At 35.9% G+C, this 14549-nt stretch overlaps 1 pseudogene; it reads left to right on the top strand.

Annotated features, from left to right (window-relative positions):
• The first annotated feature begins 11948 nt into the window (after nucleotides 1-11948).
• Nucleotides 11949-12533, top strand: LOC101670475 (annotated as a pseudogene).
• The last annotated feature ends 2016 nt before the right edge of the window (nucleotides 12534-14549 follow it).

The raw sequence follows: 14549 nt of genomic DNA, 5'->3' as shown, positions 1-14549 counted from the left end.
GGCGACTGGTTCTACTAACTTTTCTGCAATCGTATTCCTAACTCCCTCTTTTTTTTTTTTTTAAGATTTTTCATTTATTTATTTGACAGAGAAATAGAGCCAGAAAGCACAAACAGGGGGAATAGCAGAGGGAGGAGGAGAAGCAGGCTCTCTGCTGAGCAGGGAGCCCAATGCAGTGCTAGATTTCAGGACCCTGGTACCATGATCTGAGCCGAAGGCAGTCGGTTAACCAACTGAGCCACCCAGGCACCACACCCCTTGTTTTTTTAATTAATTAATTTACTTATTTAGTTTTTGTGACTTTATCGTTATTATTCGGTGATCTGGTTTTAGTACAGATGTAAAGGGAAAGACCAATACAACTATCTGGTACTTTTGAAGTGAATAAATGTATATCCCTACTTGATGTAATGACACTTTAAACCTGAAGAGTATAGGCACTCAGATATAGACTCAAAATTTTCCCTACTGTCAAGGAAAGCAGTTACAAGCACACAGAATTTTTGCGCAGAAATAAATTGTTAATAAAATTCAAACCTGCAGGGGCGCCTGGGTGGCTCAGTGGGTTAAGCCGCTGCCTTCGGCTAAGGTCATGATCTCAGGGTCCTGGGATTGGGTCCCTCATCGGGCTCTCTGCTTAGCAGGGAGCCTGCTTCCCTCTCTTTCTCTCTCTGCCTGCCTCTCTGTCTACTTGTGATCTCTGTCTGTCAAATAAACAAATATAATCTTTAAAAAAAAAAATTCACACCTGCATTTTTTTTCTTTTCAAAAATTAAGTTATAGTGACCACAAATGAACTCAAAATTATAGAAAGGTATTTTTCTTACATGCACGTTAATAAATACTGCATCTTGTTAATTGCTTTGTCATGTGCAATCAAGGTAACCACTCATTTTACTGAGTGACAACAGTTCTGCGCTGCTAATTGTACAATATCTAAAAATTGTTAAAGATTTTTTTTTCCCCCTGTGGTTAAGCTGTTTAAGAATCTTCTGATCAGGGCGTCTGGGTGGCCCAGTGGGTTAAGCCTCTGCCTTCGGATCAGGTCATGATCTCAGGGTCCTGGAATCGAGTCCCACATCAGGCTCTCTGCTCAGCTGGTAACCCTCTTCCTCCTCTCTCTCTCTCTGCTTGACTGTCTGCCTACTTGTGATCTCTCTATCAAATAAATAAATAAAATCTTTTAAAAAAAAAGAATCCTCTGATCAATGATACTTTAATAAGGGTAGAGGTAGAAATTCTAATAAGTGTATTTTTTATTGAGGAAAAAATTATTTTAATTTTTGAGTGGATCTTATGTACGCTTTCCAAATTTAAAAGAATAACAGTAAATATATAGATATGTATATACACACATACATATATCTAAACATAAAAATATATATTACTAAAATATATTACTAGAAAATATTTATCTAGCATGCATATTAGTATTATATATATGTGTGTGTATATGTGTGTGTGTGTGTGTGTGTGTGTGTGTATATATATGGAGAGAGAGGGAGAGAATATGTGTGTGCGTGTGTGTGTAGTGGAGAGAGAGAGTTGGTGAAGGTTTTGTTTGTTTACTTGTGCATGATTAAGAGAGTAAGGAAAAGGCCAAGGGGTTGGAATTATAAATGATAATGGAGGCTTAATATAATTATTGGGAATCTTAAATTTTTTAAAAAATTTTATTTATTTGAGAGAGTCAGAGAGGGATACAGAATAAAGACCCATGAATGGGGAGGAGGGGCAGAGGGAGAGGAAGAAGCAGGCTCTTCGCTGAGCAGGGAGCCTGATGATTGGGGGGCTTGATCCCAGAACCCTGGGATCATGGCCTGAGTCAGTGGCAGACAGTTAACTGATTGAGCCACCAAGGTGCCCCCAATTTTTTTTTTATTAATTATTAGGTTTCAAATGAAAATTCAGAAATACTCACACAGCCCATCAAACTTCCTCTTGATGATCTAACAGCCCAGACCCACTCCAGCAAAATATAATAGGCTACATTTTTACCTACTATATAGTTCTTTGAAGTATTCAATGAGAAGAATAATTTATTAATCCTCTTTATAGTGTCTTACTTTGTTAAAAACTATAAATAATTCTGCCAATTTACTCCTATTTAGAATATTTTTTTCTTGTAGGATTTCCGTCAGTTGAATTTTCGAAACAATGAAAAACCTGTACCAGTCCTCTTTCCTTTTAACCAAATCTAATATGCCTGAACACATTAGTACTCTCTATTTCCTCCAAAGATAATTGGCAGACATCGATGTCTCTCCTCTTAAGTAACTGCCAAAGAGTACACTAAAAAGCTCTGGGGAATTTATTTAGTAAGCCATTCGTAATGATGTCAATAGGTTTAAATATCACACTAACAATGAATCACTCTTCCATTAACAAAATTATTTCTAAAACTGCCATCATCATTATTTCAATAAATGTACATTTGTTATATCATTACTGAAGTAGACTTTTTAATTTTTTTTACAAATGTTAATATAATAGTCTTTGGCTTAAAATCTAATTGATCTGATATAAGGATTGCCACTCCTGCTTTCTTCTGATGTCCATTAGCATGGTAAATTCTTTTCCACCCCCTCACTTTAAATCTGGAGGTGTCTTCGGGCTTAAAATGTGTTTCTTGGAGGCAACATATAGATGGGTTTTGTTTTTTTATCCATTCTGATACCCTGTGTCTTTTGACAGGGGCATTTAGCCCATTCACATTCAGGGTAACTATTGAGAGATATGAATTTAGTGCCATTGTATTGCCTGTAAGGTGATTGTTACTGTATATGGTCTCTGTTCCTTTCTGATCTACCACTTGTAGGCTCTCTCTTTGCTTAGAGGACCCCTTTCAATATTTCCTGTAGAGCTGGTTTGGTATTTGCAAATTCTTTCAGTTGTTGTTTGTCCTGGAAGCTTTTAATCTCTCCTTCTATTTTCAATGATAGCCTAGCTGGATATAGTATTCTTGGCTGCATGTTTTTTTTCTCGTTTAGTGCTCTGAAAATATCATGCCAGCTCTTTCTGGCCTGCCAGGTCTCTGTGGATAAGTCAGCTGCCAATCTAATATTTTTACCATTGTATGTTACAGACTTCTTTTCCCCGGGCTGCTTTCAGGATTTTCTCTTTGTCATTGAGACTTGTAAATTTTACTATTAGGTGACGGGGTGTGGGCCTATTCTTATTGATTTTGAGGGGCATTCTCTGAACTTCCTGAATTTTGATGCTCGTTCCCTTTGCCATATTGGGGAAATTCTCCCCAATAATTCTCTCCAGTATACCTTCTGCTCCCCTCTCACTTTCTTCTTCTTCTGGAATCCCAATTATTCTAATGTTGTTTCGTCTTATGGTGTCACTTATCTCTCGAATTCTCCCCTCGTGGTCCAGTAGCTGTTTGTCCCTCTTTTGCTCAGCTTCTTTATTCTCTGTCATTTGGTCTTCTATATCACTAATTCTTTCTTCTGCCTCATTTATCCTAGCAGTTAGAGCCTCCATTTTTGATTGCACCTCATTAATAGCTTTTTTGATTTCACCTTGGTTAGATTTTAGTTCTTTTGTTTCTCCAGAAAGGGCTTTTATATCTCTCGAGAGGGTTTCTCTAATATCTTCCATGCCTTTTTCGAGCCCGGCTAGAACCTTGAGAATTGTCATTCTGAACTCTAGATCTGACATATTACCGATGTCTGTATTGATTAGGTCCCTAGCCTTCGGTACTGCCTCTTGTTCTTTTTTTTTTGTGTTGAATTTTTACGTCTTGTCATTTTGTCCAGATAAGAGTAAATGAAGTGGCAAGTAAAATACTATAAGGGTGGCAACAACCCCAGGAAAATATGCTTTAACCAAATTAGAAGAGATCCAAAATCGTGAGTGGGGAGAAAGGGGATAAAAAGAGGTTCAAAAAGGAAGAAAGAAAAAAAAAAAAAACAAAAAGAAAAGAAAAAGAAAAAAAAAAGAAAAGAAAAGAAAAGAAAAGAATTTTTAAAAAAAGAAAACACCTAAGAAAAATGTAAAAAATATATATATATATATATTAGATAAACTAGTAAAAAATCGTTAAAAAAGAAAAAGGTAACAGTTAAAAAAAAATTTTACCCGAAGGCGAGAAAGAAAAAAAAAAAATGAAAAAGAAAAAATTAAATTAACTGCAAGACTAAAAAAAATCACAGGAAAAAAGCCATGAGTTCCGTGCTTGGCTTTCTCCTCCTCTGGAATTCTGCTGCTCTCCTTGGTATTGAAACCGCACTCCTTGGTAGGTGAACTTGGTCTTGGCTGGATTTCTTGTTGATCTTCTGGGGGAGGGGCCTGTTGTAGTGATGAGGAAGGACACTATATCATAATCAAAGGGTCTGTCCAACAAGAAGATTTAACAATTTTAAATATCTATGCCCCCAATATGGGAGCAGCCAACTATATAAACCAATTAATAACAAAATCAAAGAAACACATCAACAATAATACAATAATAGTAGGGGACTTTAATACTCCCCTCACTGAAATGGACAGGTCATCCAAGCAAAAGATCAGCAAGGAAATAAAGGCCTTAAATGACACACTGGACCAGATGGACATCACAGATATATTCAGAATATTTCATCCCAAAGCAACAGAATACACATTCTTCTCTAGTGCACATGGAACATTCTCCAGAATAGATCACATCCTCGGTCCTAAATCAGGACTCAACCAGTATCAAAAGATTGGGATCATTCCCTGCATATTTTCAGACCACAATGCTCTAAAGCTAGAACTCAACCACAGAAGGAAGTTTGGAAAGAACCCAAATACATGGAGACTAAACAGTATCCTTCTAAAGAATGAATGGGTCAACCGGGAAATTAAAGAAGAATTGAAAAAAATCATGGAAACAAATGATAATGAAAATACAACGGTTCAAAATCTGTGGGACACAACAAAGGCAGTCCTGAGAGGAAAATATATAGCGGTACAAGCCTTTCTCAAGAAACAAGAAAGGTCTCAGGTACACAACCTAACCCTACACCTAAAGCAGCTGGAGAAAGAACAAGAAAGAAACCCTAAGCCCAGCAGGAGAAGAGAAATCATAAAGATCAGAGCAGAAATCAATGAAATAGAAACCAAAAAAACAATAGAACAAATCAACGAAACTAGGAGCTGGTTCTTTGAAAGAATTAATAAAATTGATAAACCCCTGGCCCGACTTATCAAAAAGAAAAGAGAAAGGACCCAAATAAATAAAATCATGAATGAAAGAGGAGAGATCACAACTAACACCAAAGAAATACAAACTATTATAAGAACATACTATGAGCAACTCTACAGCAATAAATTTGACAATCTGGAAGAAATGGATGCATTCCTAGAAACATATAAACTACCACAACTGAACCAGGAAGAAATAGAAAGCCTGAACAGACCCATAACCAGTAAGGAGATTGAAACAGTCATTAAAAATCTCCAAACAAACAAAAGCCCAGGGCCAGACGGCTTCCCGTGGGAATTCTACCAAACATTTAAAGAAGAACTAATTCCTATTCTCCTGAAACTGTTCCAAAAAATAGAAATGGAAGGAAAACTTCCAAACTCATTTTATGAGGCCAGCATCACCTTGATCCCAAAACCAGACAAGGATCCCACCAAAAAAGAGAGCTATAGACGGATATCCTTGATGAACACAGATGCGAAAATACTCAACAAAATACTAGCCAATAGGATTCAACAGTACATTAAAAAGATTATTCACCACGACCAAGTGGGATTTATTCCAGGGCTGCAAGGTTGGTTCAACATCCGCAAATCAGTCAATGTGATACAACACATCAATAAAAGAAAGAACAAGAACCATATGATACTCTCAATAGATGCTGAAAAAGCATTTGACAAAGTACAACATCCCTTCCTGATCAAAACTCTTCAAAGTGTAGGGATAGAGGGCACATACCTCAATATCATCAAAGCCATCTATGAAAAACCCACCGCAAATATCATTCTCAATGGAGAAAAACTGAAAGCTTTTCTGCTAAGGTCAGGAACACGGCAGGGATGTCCATTATCACCACTGCTATTCAACATCGTACTAGAGGTCCTAGCCTCAGCAATCAGACAACAAAAGGAAATTAAAGGCATCCAAATCGGCAAAGAAGAAGTCAAATTATCACTCTTCGCAGATGATATGATACTATATGTGGAAAACCCAAAAGACTCCACTCCAAAACTGCTAGAACTTATACAGGAATTCAGTAAAGTGTCAGGATATAAAATCAATGCACAGAAATCAGTTGCATTTCTCTACACCAACAGCAAGACAGAAGAAAGAGATATTAAGGAGTCAATCCCATTTACAATTGCATCCAAAACCATAAGATACCTAGGAATAAACCTAACCAAAGAGACACAGAATCTATACTCAGAAAACTATAAAGTACTCATGAAAGAAATTGAGGAAGACACAAAGAAATGGAAAAATGTTCCATGCTCCTGGATTGGAAGAATAAATATTGTGAAAATGTCTATGCTACCTAAAGCAATCTACACATTTAATGCAATTCCTATCAAAGTACCATCCATCTTTTTCAAAGAAATGGAACAAATAATTCTAAAATTTATATGGAACCAGAAAAGACCTCGAATAGCCAAAGGGATATTGAAAAAGAAAGCCAACGTTGGTGGCATCACAATTCCGGACTTCAAGCTCTATTACAAAGCTGTCATCATCAAGACAGCATGGTACTGGCACAAAAACAGACACATAGATCAATGGAACAGAATAGAGAGCCCAGAAATAGACCCTCAACTCTATGGTCAACTAATCTTCGACAAAGCAGGAAAGAATGTCCAATGGAAAAAAGACAGCCTCTTCAATAAATGGTGCTGGGAAAATTGGACAGCCACATGCAGAAAAATGAAATTGGACCATTTCCTTACACCACACAAAAAAATAGACTCAAAATGGATGAAGGACCTCAATGTACGAAAGGAATCCATCAAAATCCTTGAGGAGAACACGGGCAGCAACCTCTTCGACCTCTGCCGCAGCAACATCTTCCTAGGAACAACGCAAAAGGCAAGGGAAGCAAGGGAAAAAATGAACTACTGGGATTTCATCAAGATCAAAAGCTTTTGCACAGCAAAGGAAACAGTTAACAAAATCAAAAGACAACTGACAGAATGGGAGAAAATATTTGCAAACGACATATCAGATAAAGGACTAGTGTCCAGAATCTATAAAGAACTTAGCAAACTCAACACCCAAAGAACAAATAATCCAATCAAGAAATGGGCAGAAGACATGAACAGACATTTCTGCAAAGAAGACATCCAGATGGCCAACAGACACATGAAAAAGTGCTCCATATCACTCGGCATCAGGGAAATACAAATCAAAACCACAATGAGATATCACCTCACACCAGTCAGAATGGCTAAAATCAACAAGTCAGGAAATGACAGATGCTGGCGAGGATGCGGAGAAAGGGGAACCCTCCTACACTGTTGGTGGGAATGCAAGCTGGTGCAGCCACTCTGGAAAACAGCATGGAGGTTCCTCAAAATGTTGAAAATAGAACTGCCCTATGACCCAGCAATTGCACTATTGGGTATTTACCCTAAAGATACAAATGTAGTAGTCCAAAGGGACACATGCACCCGAATGTTTATAGCAGCAATGTCCACAATAGCCAAACTATGGAAAGAACCTAGATGTCCATCAACAGATGAATGGATCAAGAAGATGTGGTATATATACACAATGGAATACTATGCAGCCATCAAAAGAAATGAAATCTTGCCATTTGCAACAACATGGATGGAACTAGAGCGTATCATGCTTAGCGAAATAAGTCAAGCAGAGAAAGACAACTATCATATGATCTCCCTGATATGAGGAAGTGGTGATGCAACATGGGGGCTTAAGTGGGTAGAAGAAGAATAAATGAAACAAGATGGGATTGGGAGGGAGACAAACCATAAGTGACTCTTGATCTCACAAAACAAACTGAGGTTGCCGGGGGGAGGGGGTTTGGGAGAAGGGGGTGGGATTATGGACATTGGGGAGGGTATGTGATTTGGTGAGTGCTGTGAAGTGTGTAAGCCTGGTGATTCACAGACCTGTACCCCAGGGGATAAAAATATATGTTTATAAAAAAAAAAAATTAAAAAAAAAAAACAAAAAAAACAAATGTTAATATAAAATGTGATTTTTTCCTATAAACATTGTCCATATAAACTGAGAAAATATTACTAACAATAAATGTAACTGATGCCAAATAATCTATCAGAGCATTTGAAAACAATTTACAAGCTTAACATTTTTTCTCCCCTTCTCAGTGTAGGAAGGAGAAAGCAAGTTTAACATTAAGTTATAGTTATTTAAAAGGACTTTTCTTCATTTTTTCACCTTTTCTTTTTTAAAGTAGGCTCTGGGCCCAATGTGGAACCCAGTGTGGGGCTTGAACTCATGACCCTGAAATCAAGACCTGAGCTGAACTCAAGAGCTGAACGCTGAACCAACTGGGCCACCCAGTCACCCCAGTACATTTTTTCACTTTTGATCAATAATCTATATAAATTTATATGTCATAATTCATCATGCTGGTATTTAAAATATGTATATATTTATATAAATAAATATTTGAGAGCTGTAATTCACACAAAGGTACCTAATATATTAAATTAACCACATAATTAAAATGACTTCTTTTAAGATAGAATATTTATTCATATATATCCCAAAGATAAAGTCTATAATTACATGAAATTATTAAGTTTTCATAAAGTCAGGTTATTAGAATTACTGTCAAACAGAAGTTTGATAGGGTGAGCACTGATTAGACACAGGGATAGATTATTTTTGGAAACATAATTGTTTTTACTGGTGCTAGAAAACAAAGAATACATAGGTCTCAGAGAGCAGTAAACAACAAATCCTGCCCTCCGACACCGCCCATCCCCACCTTTTTTCTCAAGAGTAAGTTTAAGCTCACACTAAGAGAGACAGGGAAACACGAAGTAGAGAAAATGCTCAGACTACCTATGCAAACAAACTTGTACCAGATCAGATGTAATATCTACTGGACTTCATTCTTATATCAAGGTAATTTCAGTCATTCACATAAGTTTTTTATGAAGACATCACACATGAATTGTTTAGATTTAAGAACTACAAAGCATCCCAAAGTCACAGTCTGACACAAAGTTAGAGAGGACACAATAGGTACTTGACTGAATACTGAAAACATGACTCATCTAAAATGTTCTGTGATATAACAAAGGACTGATTTTTTAAATGGCAAAAAAAAGTAAGAAATATAATGAATCTAAATACAATACAATAAAATAAAAAATATAAAAATGTAAAAAAAATAAAAGGGAGACAAACCATAAGTGACTCTTAATCTCACAAAACAAACTGAGGGTTGCTGGGGGGAGGGGGGTTGGGAGAAGGGGGTGGAATTATGGACATTGGGGAGGGTATGTGCTTTGGTGAGTAATGTGAAGTGTGTAAACCTGGTGATTCACAGACCTGTACCCCTGGGGATAAAAATATATGTTTATAAAAAAATTTAAAAAATGAAAAAAATATATAAAATATACAAAAATAAAATGTAAAGAATCTAAAATAAAAATAAAAAGCGGGTGCATACTATTTAAAATGTGTAATTATGAAAGCAGATGAGAGTCAGTATTTCTGTCCTGCTAGTTTCCTCACTTATAAAACTTAAAAAATTGCAACAGTCATTATTTCATCATAGGGATGTTGAGAAATTAAATTGATCCCTACATATGAAGTAGTCAGTCCAGTGACAGAATGTGGTAGGAGATATACTTTGTATTGTCGTTATTATCATTATCTTTGATACCCAATCTGTTTCCTGGGTCAGCATTTAAAAGACCAATAGAACCAGAGGCTGTGAAATGAAGGCAGTGCCTTGCTTCCGCGTGAAACAAGCCCTCTGATTAGTTTCCACTTGTGTGACCTCACCAGCATCTAAACCTCCAAGATATAAGAAAGCCACCCCTTATAAAAACAGGATGCCCTTGAGAGATGCCAGAAGAATGCTTCTCTGAACAGCTAAGATACAGAAATGTAAATGACTGAGTCAGTTGTTGTAAATAATGGTATAAAATCCCATAGACTTTCACTTTTAGTAGGACAAGTCACTTGTACTATTAATCTACTAAGAGAATTGTTAGCATTATAGACATATGGTATTCATTTCCTAAAAAAAAAAAAAAAAAAAAAAAAAAAAGCAGATAGTTAAAGATCTTATTCAGAATTCTGCTAAGACAAGCTGTCACACAATACTTGGTGATGTTGTGAAGGTCCTATCTCCATGCACATTCACAGAAATTAAGAATCCCTCTGCATTTTATGATGCACATTGCATTTTTAGTGTGACATCTGTGTTGTCTTGAGTGTGTTTGACTTTAAATCCTTGAGTCAATATATTTATAGATATGTTGCTCTGATTTGGATTTATTGATCATTTGATTTCACATGAATGTTGAATCTTTAAATATTTGATTAAATTGTTGCCAGTGTGATTTTATTTTCCAAAGGAAAATGCATGGACTTAATTTTGATTATGATCTGCTTAAATTTATAGAAAAAAATCAGTAATAAAGAATACTGGTACATTTCTAGTTGTGATAGTCATAATTAAAGATCTACTGATGCTTTTTCAATAATAGTAGGATTTGACAGAATAATTGCAATTATCTATAATTACATGAAATTCCAAAACAATGCTAGGAAAATAATCTTTTTGAAGTTCACATATCCAATAATTCTAATTATTCAGCTGCTGTAAACCTCCAAAATATCTTTGAAAAAGCACTGCAATTACATTTCCAGCCGTGTAGGATTTTGCAGGTTTATTTGCTTTTCTTTCTGTATTAATTTTTTAGTTTGTTTTTTAATTTTTATTTTGGAAATAATTATATACTCAAAGGAAGTTGTAAAGATAATACAACGAAGACTCTTACTTTTTAACCAGTTTCCCCACTGGTTACATTTTACATAATTATAATACAATATCAAAACAGAAATTTCACTTTGAGAGAATGTATATGTATAATTCCATGTCATTTTGTCACATATATAGATTTGTGTAACCAAAGCACAAATCTAGATACAGGACAATTCTATGCCACAATAATCTCCCTCATGATACTTTTTTATAATCAAACCAGCAACCGGTTGATCATTCCTAACAGTTGGAACGACCTGATGTATTTTTCATCTCTATAGTTTTGTCATTTCAAGAATGTTATATAAATGAAATCTTTGTACAACTAAGTTTTTCTACTCAACGTAATACCTTTGAGATTCATCCAAGTTTTTGTATGTATTGACAAATAATCCCTGGTTATTTGTTGATAGTATTTCATGGTATGGGTGTACAATAGTTATTTTATTTTATTGTCTATTTATTTATTAACTTTTAAAAGATTTTATTTCTTTATTTTGAGATACAGAAAGCACTTGAGCAGGGGGAAGGGAAAAGGCAGAGGGAGAGAGAGACTCTCAGGCTGACTCCATGCTGAGTGTGGAGCCCAATATGGGGCTCCATCTCACCACCCTGAGATCCTGACCTGTGCCAAAGTCAAGAGTCAGTCATTAACCTACTGAGTTCCTCAGGTGCTCCTGGATATACAACAGTTATTTTAAACTTTTCATCTACTGAGAGAAATTTTGGTGTTTCCACTTTTTGGCTATTGCAAATAAAACTTCTATGAACAATTATGTACAAGTACTGTGTAGATGTATGTTTTCATTCTTCAGAGATCATTCCTGTTTCATTTTATTTGAAGTGTTTGCTGTTCTAATAGGTTTATAGTGATGTCTCAACATTGCCTTAATTTGCATTTCTTTGATGGCTAATGATGTTGAAAAGCTTATCTTGTGTTTATTAGCCATGCATATATACTTTTCAGTGGAATATTCCTTCATGTTGCTGTTTGCCACATCTACTGTGAGAATGAAGATCTTTTTCAGCAATCAGACTGTCAGCATTCCAGAAAATGTCAGCATCACTCTGAAAGGATACGCTGTGATCGTGAAGGGGTCCACAGGAATCCTTCAAAGGGAGTTCGATCTCATCAATACAGAGCTCAGTCTCCTTGGAAAGAAAAGAAGAGGCTCCGAGTTCACAAATGGTGGGGAACTAGGAAAGAACTGAGTACTGTTAGCACTATCTGTAGTCATGCACAGAACATGATCCAGGGCATTGTACGGGGCTTCTGTTACAAGATGAAGTCTGTGTATGCTCACTTCCTGGGACATCAATGTTGTTATTCAGGAGAATGGTTCTCTTGTTGAAATCCAAAATTTCTTGGGTGAAAAGTACATCTGCAGGGTTTGGATGAGGCCAGGTGTTGCTTATTCAGTAGCTCCAGCCCAGAATGATGATGAGTTACTTCTCCAAGGAAATGACATTGAACTTGAATCAAACTCAGCTGCCTTGATTCAGCAAGCCACAACAATTAAAAACAAGGATATCAGAAAGTTTTTGGATGGTATCTATGTTTCTGAAAAAGGAACAGTTCAGAAGGCTGATGAATAAGATCTAAATTGTTCAGCTACAGAAATAGCAAGTTGCTGGATGATTTTTCAGATTTTTGTAAATATTTTAAAGATGCAATAAAAACTTTATTGATTTAGGGCTTTTTCTAAAGCCAATAATCCTTTCCAACTATTTGACAGGTAAACCAGTCAGAAGGAAATTGTAGTTTTCTAAGAAGAGTAACAGAAGGAATAGTATAGGGGTTTTTTTGTTGTTGTTATTTTTGGTTTTTGGTATAATTTCATAAGAGAAAAAAATAAGTATTCCTTCATGATTTTTGCACACTTTTTATTTGGACTTGTTTGGTTTTTGTATTGTTTAATTTTGAGAGTTCTTTATGAGATATAGATAGATAAACATAACTATATCTATCTATATCTATCAGTCCTATATACAATACATGATTATTATATATATCATATATGTGATTCCTTTCATTGTCTATGTGATTCACAACTGATTCCTGCCCGTCTATATGAGTCTTTTCATTCTCATTCACTGGGTTTTCTAGACAGTTAAATTTTTATTTTGACGAAGTCCTATTTATCAATTATTATTTTATTGATTGTGCTTTCAGTGTTATCTGTAAAAACGTTTTTGAAAGATTTTATTTATTTATTTGAGAGAGAGAAAGAAAGAAAGAGAGAGAAGATGGAGCAGAGTGAGAGGGAGAAGCAGACTCCTTGCTGAGCAGGGAACCCTATATGGGGCTCCAACCACAACCTTGAGAGCATGACCTGAGTGGGAAGGCAGGTGAAGGCAGACCGACTGAGCCACCAAGGCACTCCATATGTAAAAATCTTCCCCAAGTCCTAGATCCTTAGATTTTCTACTATTTTATCTTCCATAATTTTGTACTGACTTTGCCTGGTTTTGAAATTGAGTAACATTTGATTTATAAATTTAGTAAGGAAAAGGTTTTGTTTTTGTTTTTTTCTGTTTTCTAGAAGAAATAATATAGAATTGATTTTTAATTCCTTTTAAATTATTTTGTAGAATTCAGAGTCCCTAGGTGGCTCAATCATTTAAGCATCTGACTTGATTTAGGCTCAGGTCATGATTTCAGGATTCTGAAATCAAGCCTCGAATGGGCCTCCTTGGTAGGTGTGGAACGTGCTTAAGATTCTCACTCTTCCTCTCCCTCTGTCCCTCCTCATCTCTCTCTCTCCCTCTCTTAGAAAGAAGAGAAAAGAAAAGAAAAGAGAAGAGTTGCGGTGCCTAGGTGGCTCAGTAGGTTGGGTGACTGCCTTTGGCTTGGGTCATGATCCCAGAGTCCTGGGATCGAGCCCCACATCCAGCTCCTTGCTCAGAGGGGAACCTGCTTCTCCCTTTTCCTCTGCCTGCTACTCTGTCTTCTTGTTCTCTCTCTCTCTCTCTCTCTGTTAAATAAATAAATAAATAAATAAATAAAAAGAGAGAGAGAAAAGGAAAAGGAAAGGAAAGAAAAAAAAAGGAGAAGAAAAAGATTTGGTAGAATTCTCCAAAGAATCACCAGAGACAGATTTCTTTACAGGGAGTTTTTTAAATTACAGTTTCAATGTCTTAATAGTTACAGGGCCATAAAATTATCTGTTTCATGTTGGATGAGCTGTGTTAGTTTGCATTTTTCAAGAAAGTGGTCCATTTCATCTAAATTATTCAATTCAGATATGCAGAGATACTATTATTCCCTTTTTATCCTTTTGATGTCTGCCTTGCCTGTAGTGTCTTTGTCATTGTGCTTTTCCTCCCCAGCCCCCCTTTTTTTTTCTTTTTTTCCAGTAAGACTTCCTAAAGCCTTATCACTTTTGTTGACCTTTTCAAAGAACTTTTTTTTCCTGTGTGTTTGTGTGTATGTGTGTGTTTTAATAGTCTTTATTTATTTATAGGGATTTCACAGACTATATTGCAATGCCAACCTAGCAACGACATTTTGTGGGACTGGGTGAATATCTCTAATGCCATCAATAATTATTATCCTGTGTAATGCATCCCAACCAGATGTATTATACCATATTCTATATCATAATAATGAAA

The sequence above is a fragment of the Mustela putorius genome, unplaced genomic scaffold (assembly GCF_011764305.1).
Source record: "Mustela putorius furo isolate JIRA1106 unplaced genomic scaffold, ASM1176430v1.1 tig00003845_pilon_pilon_pilon, whole genome shotgun sequence".
In the NCBI taxonomy this organism is placed as follows: domain Eukaryota; kingdom Metazoa; phylum Chordata; class Mammalia; order Carnivora; family Mustelidae; genus Mustela; species Mustela putorius.
Note: the sequence above shows the minus strand (reverse complement) of the source record. Positions and strands in the feature narration are given on the sequence as shown.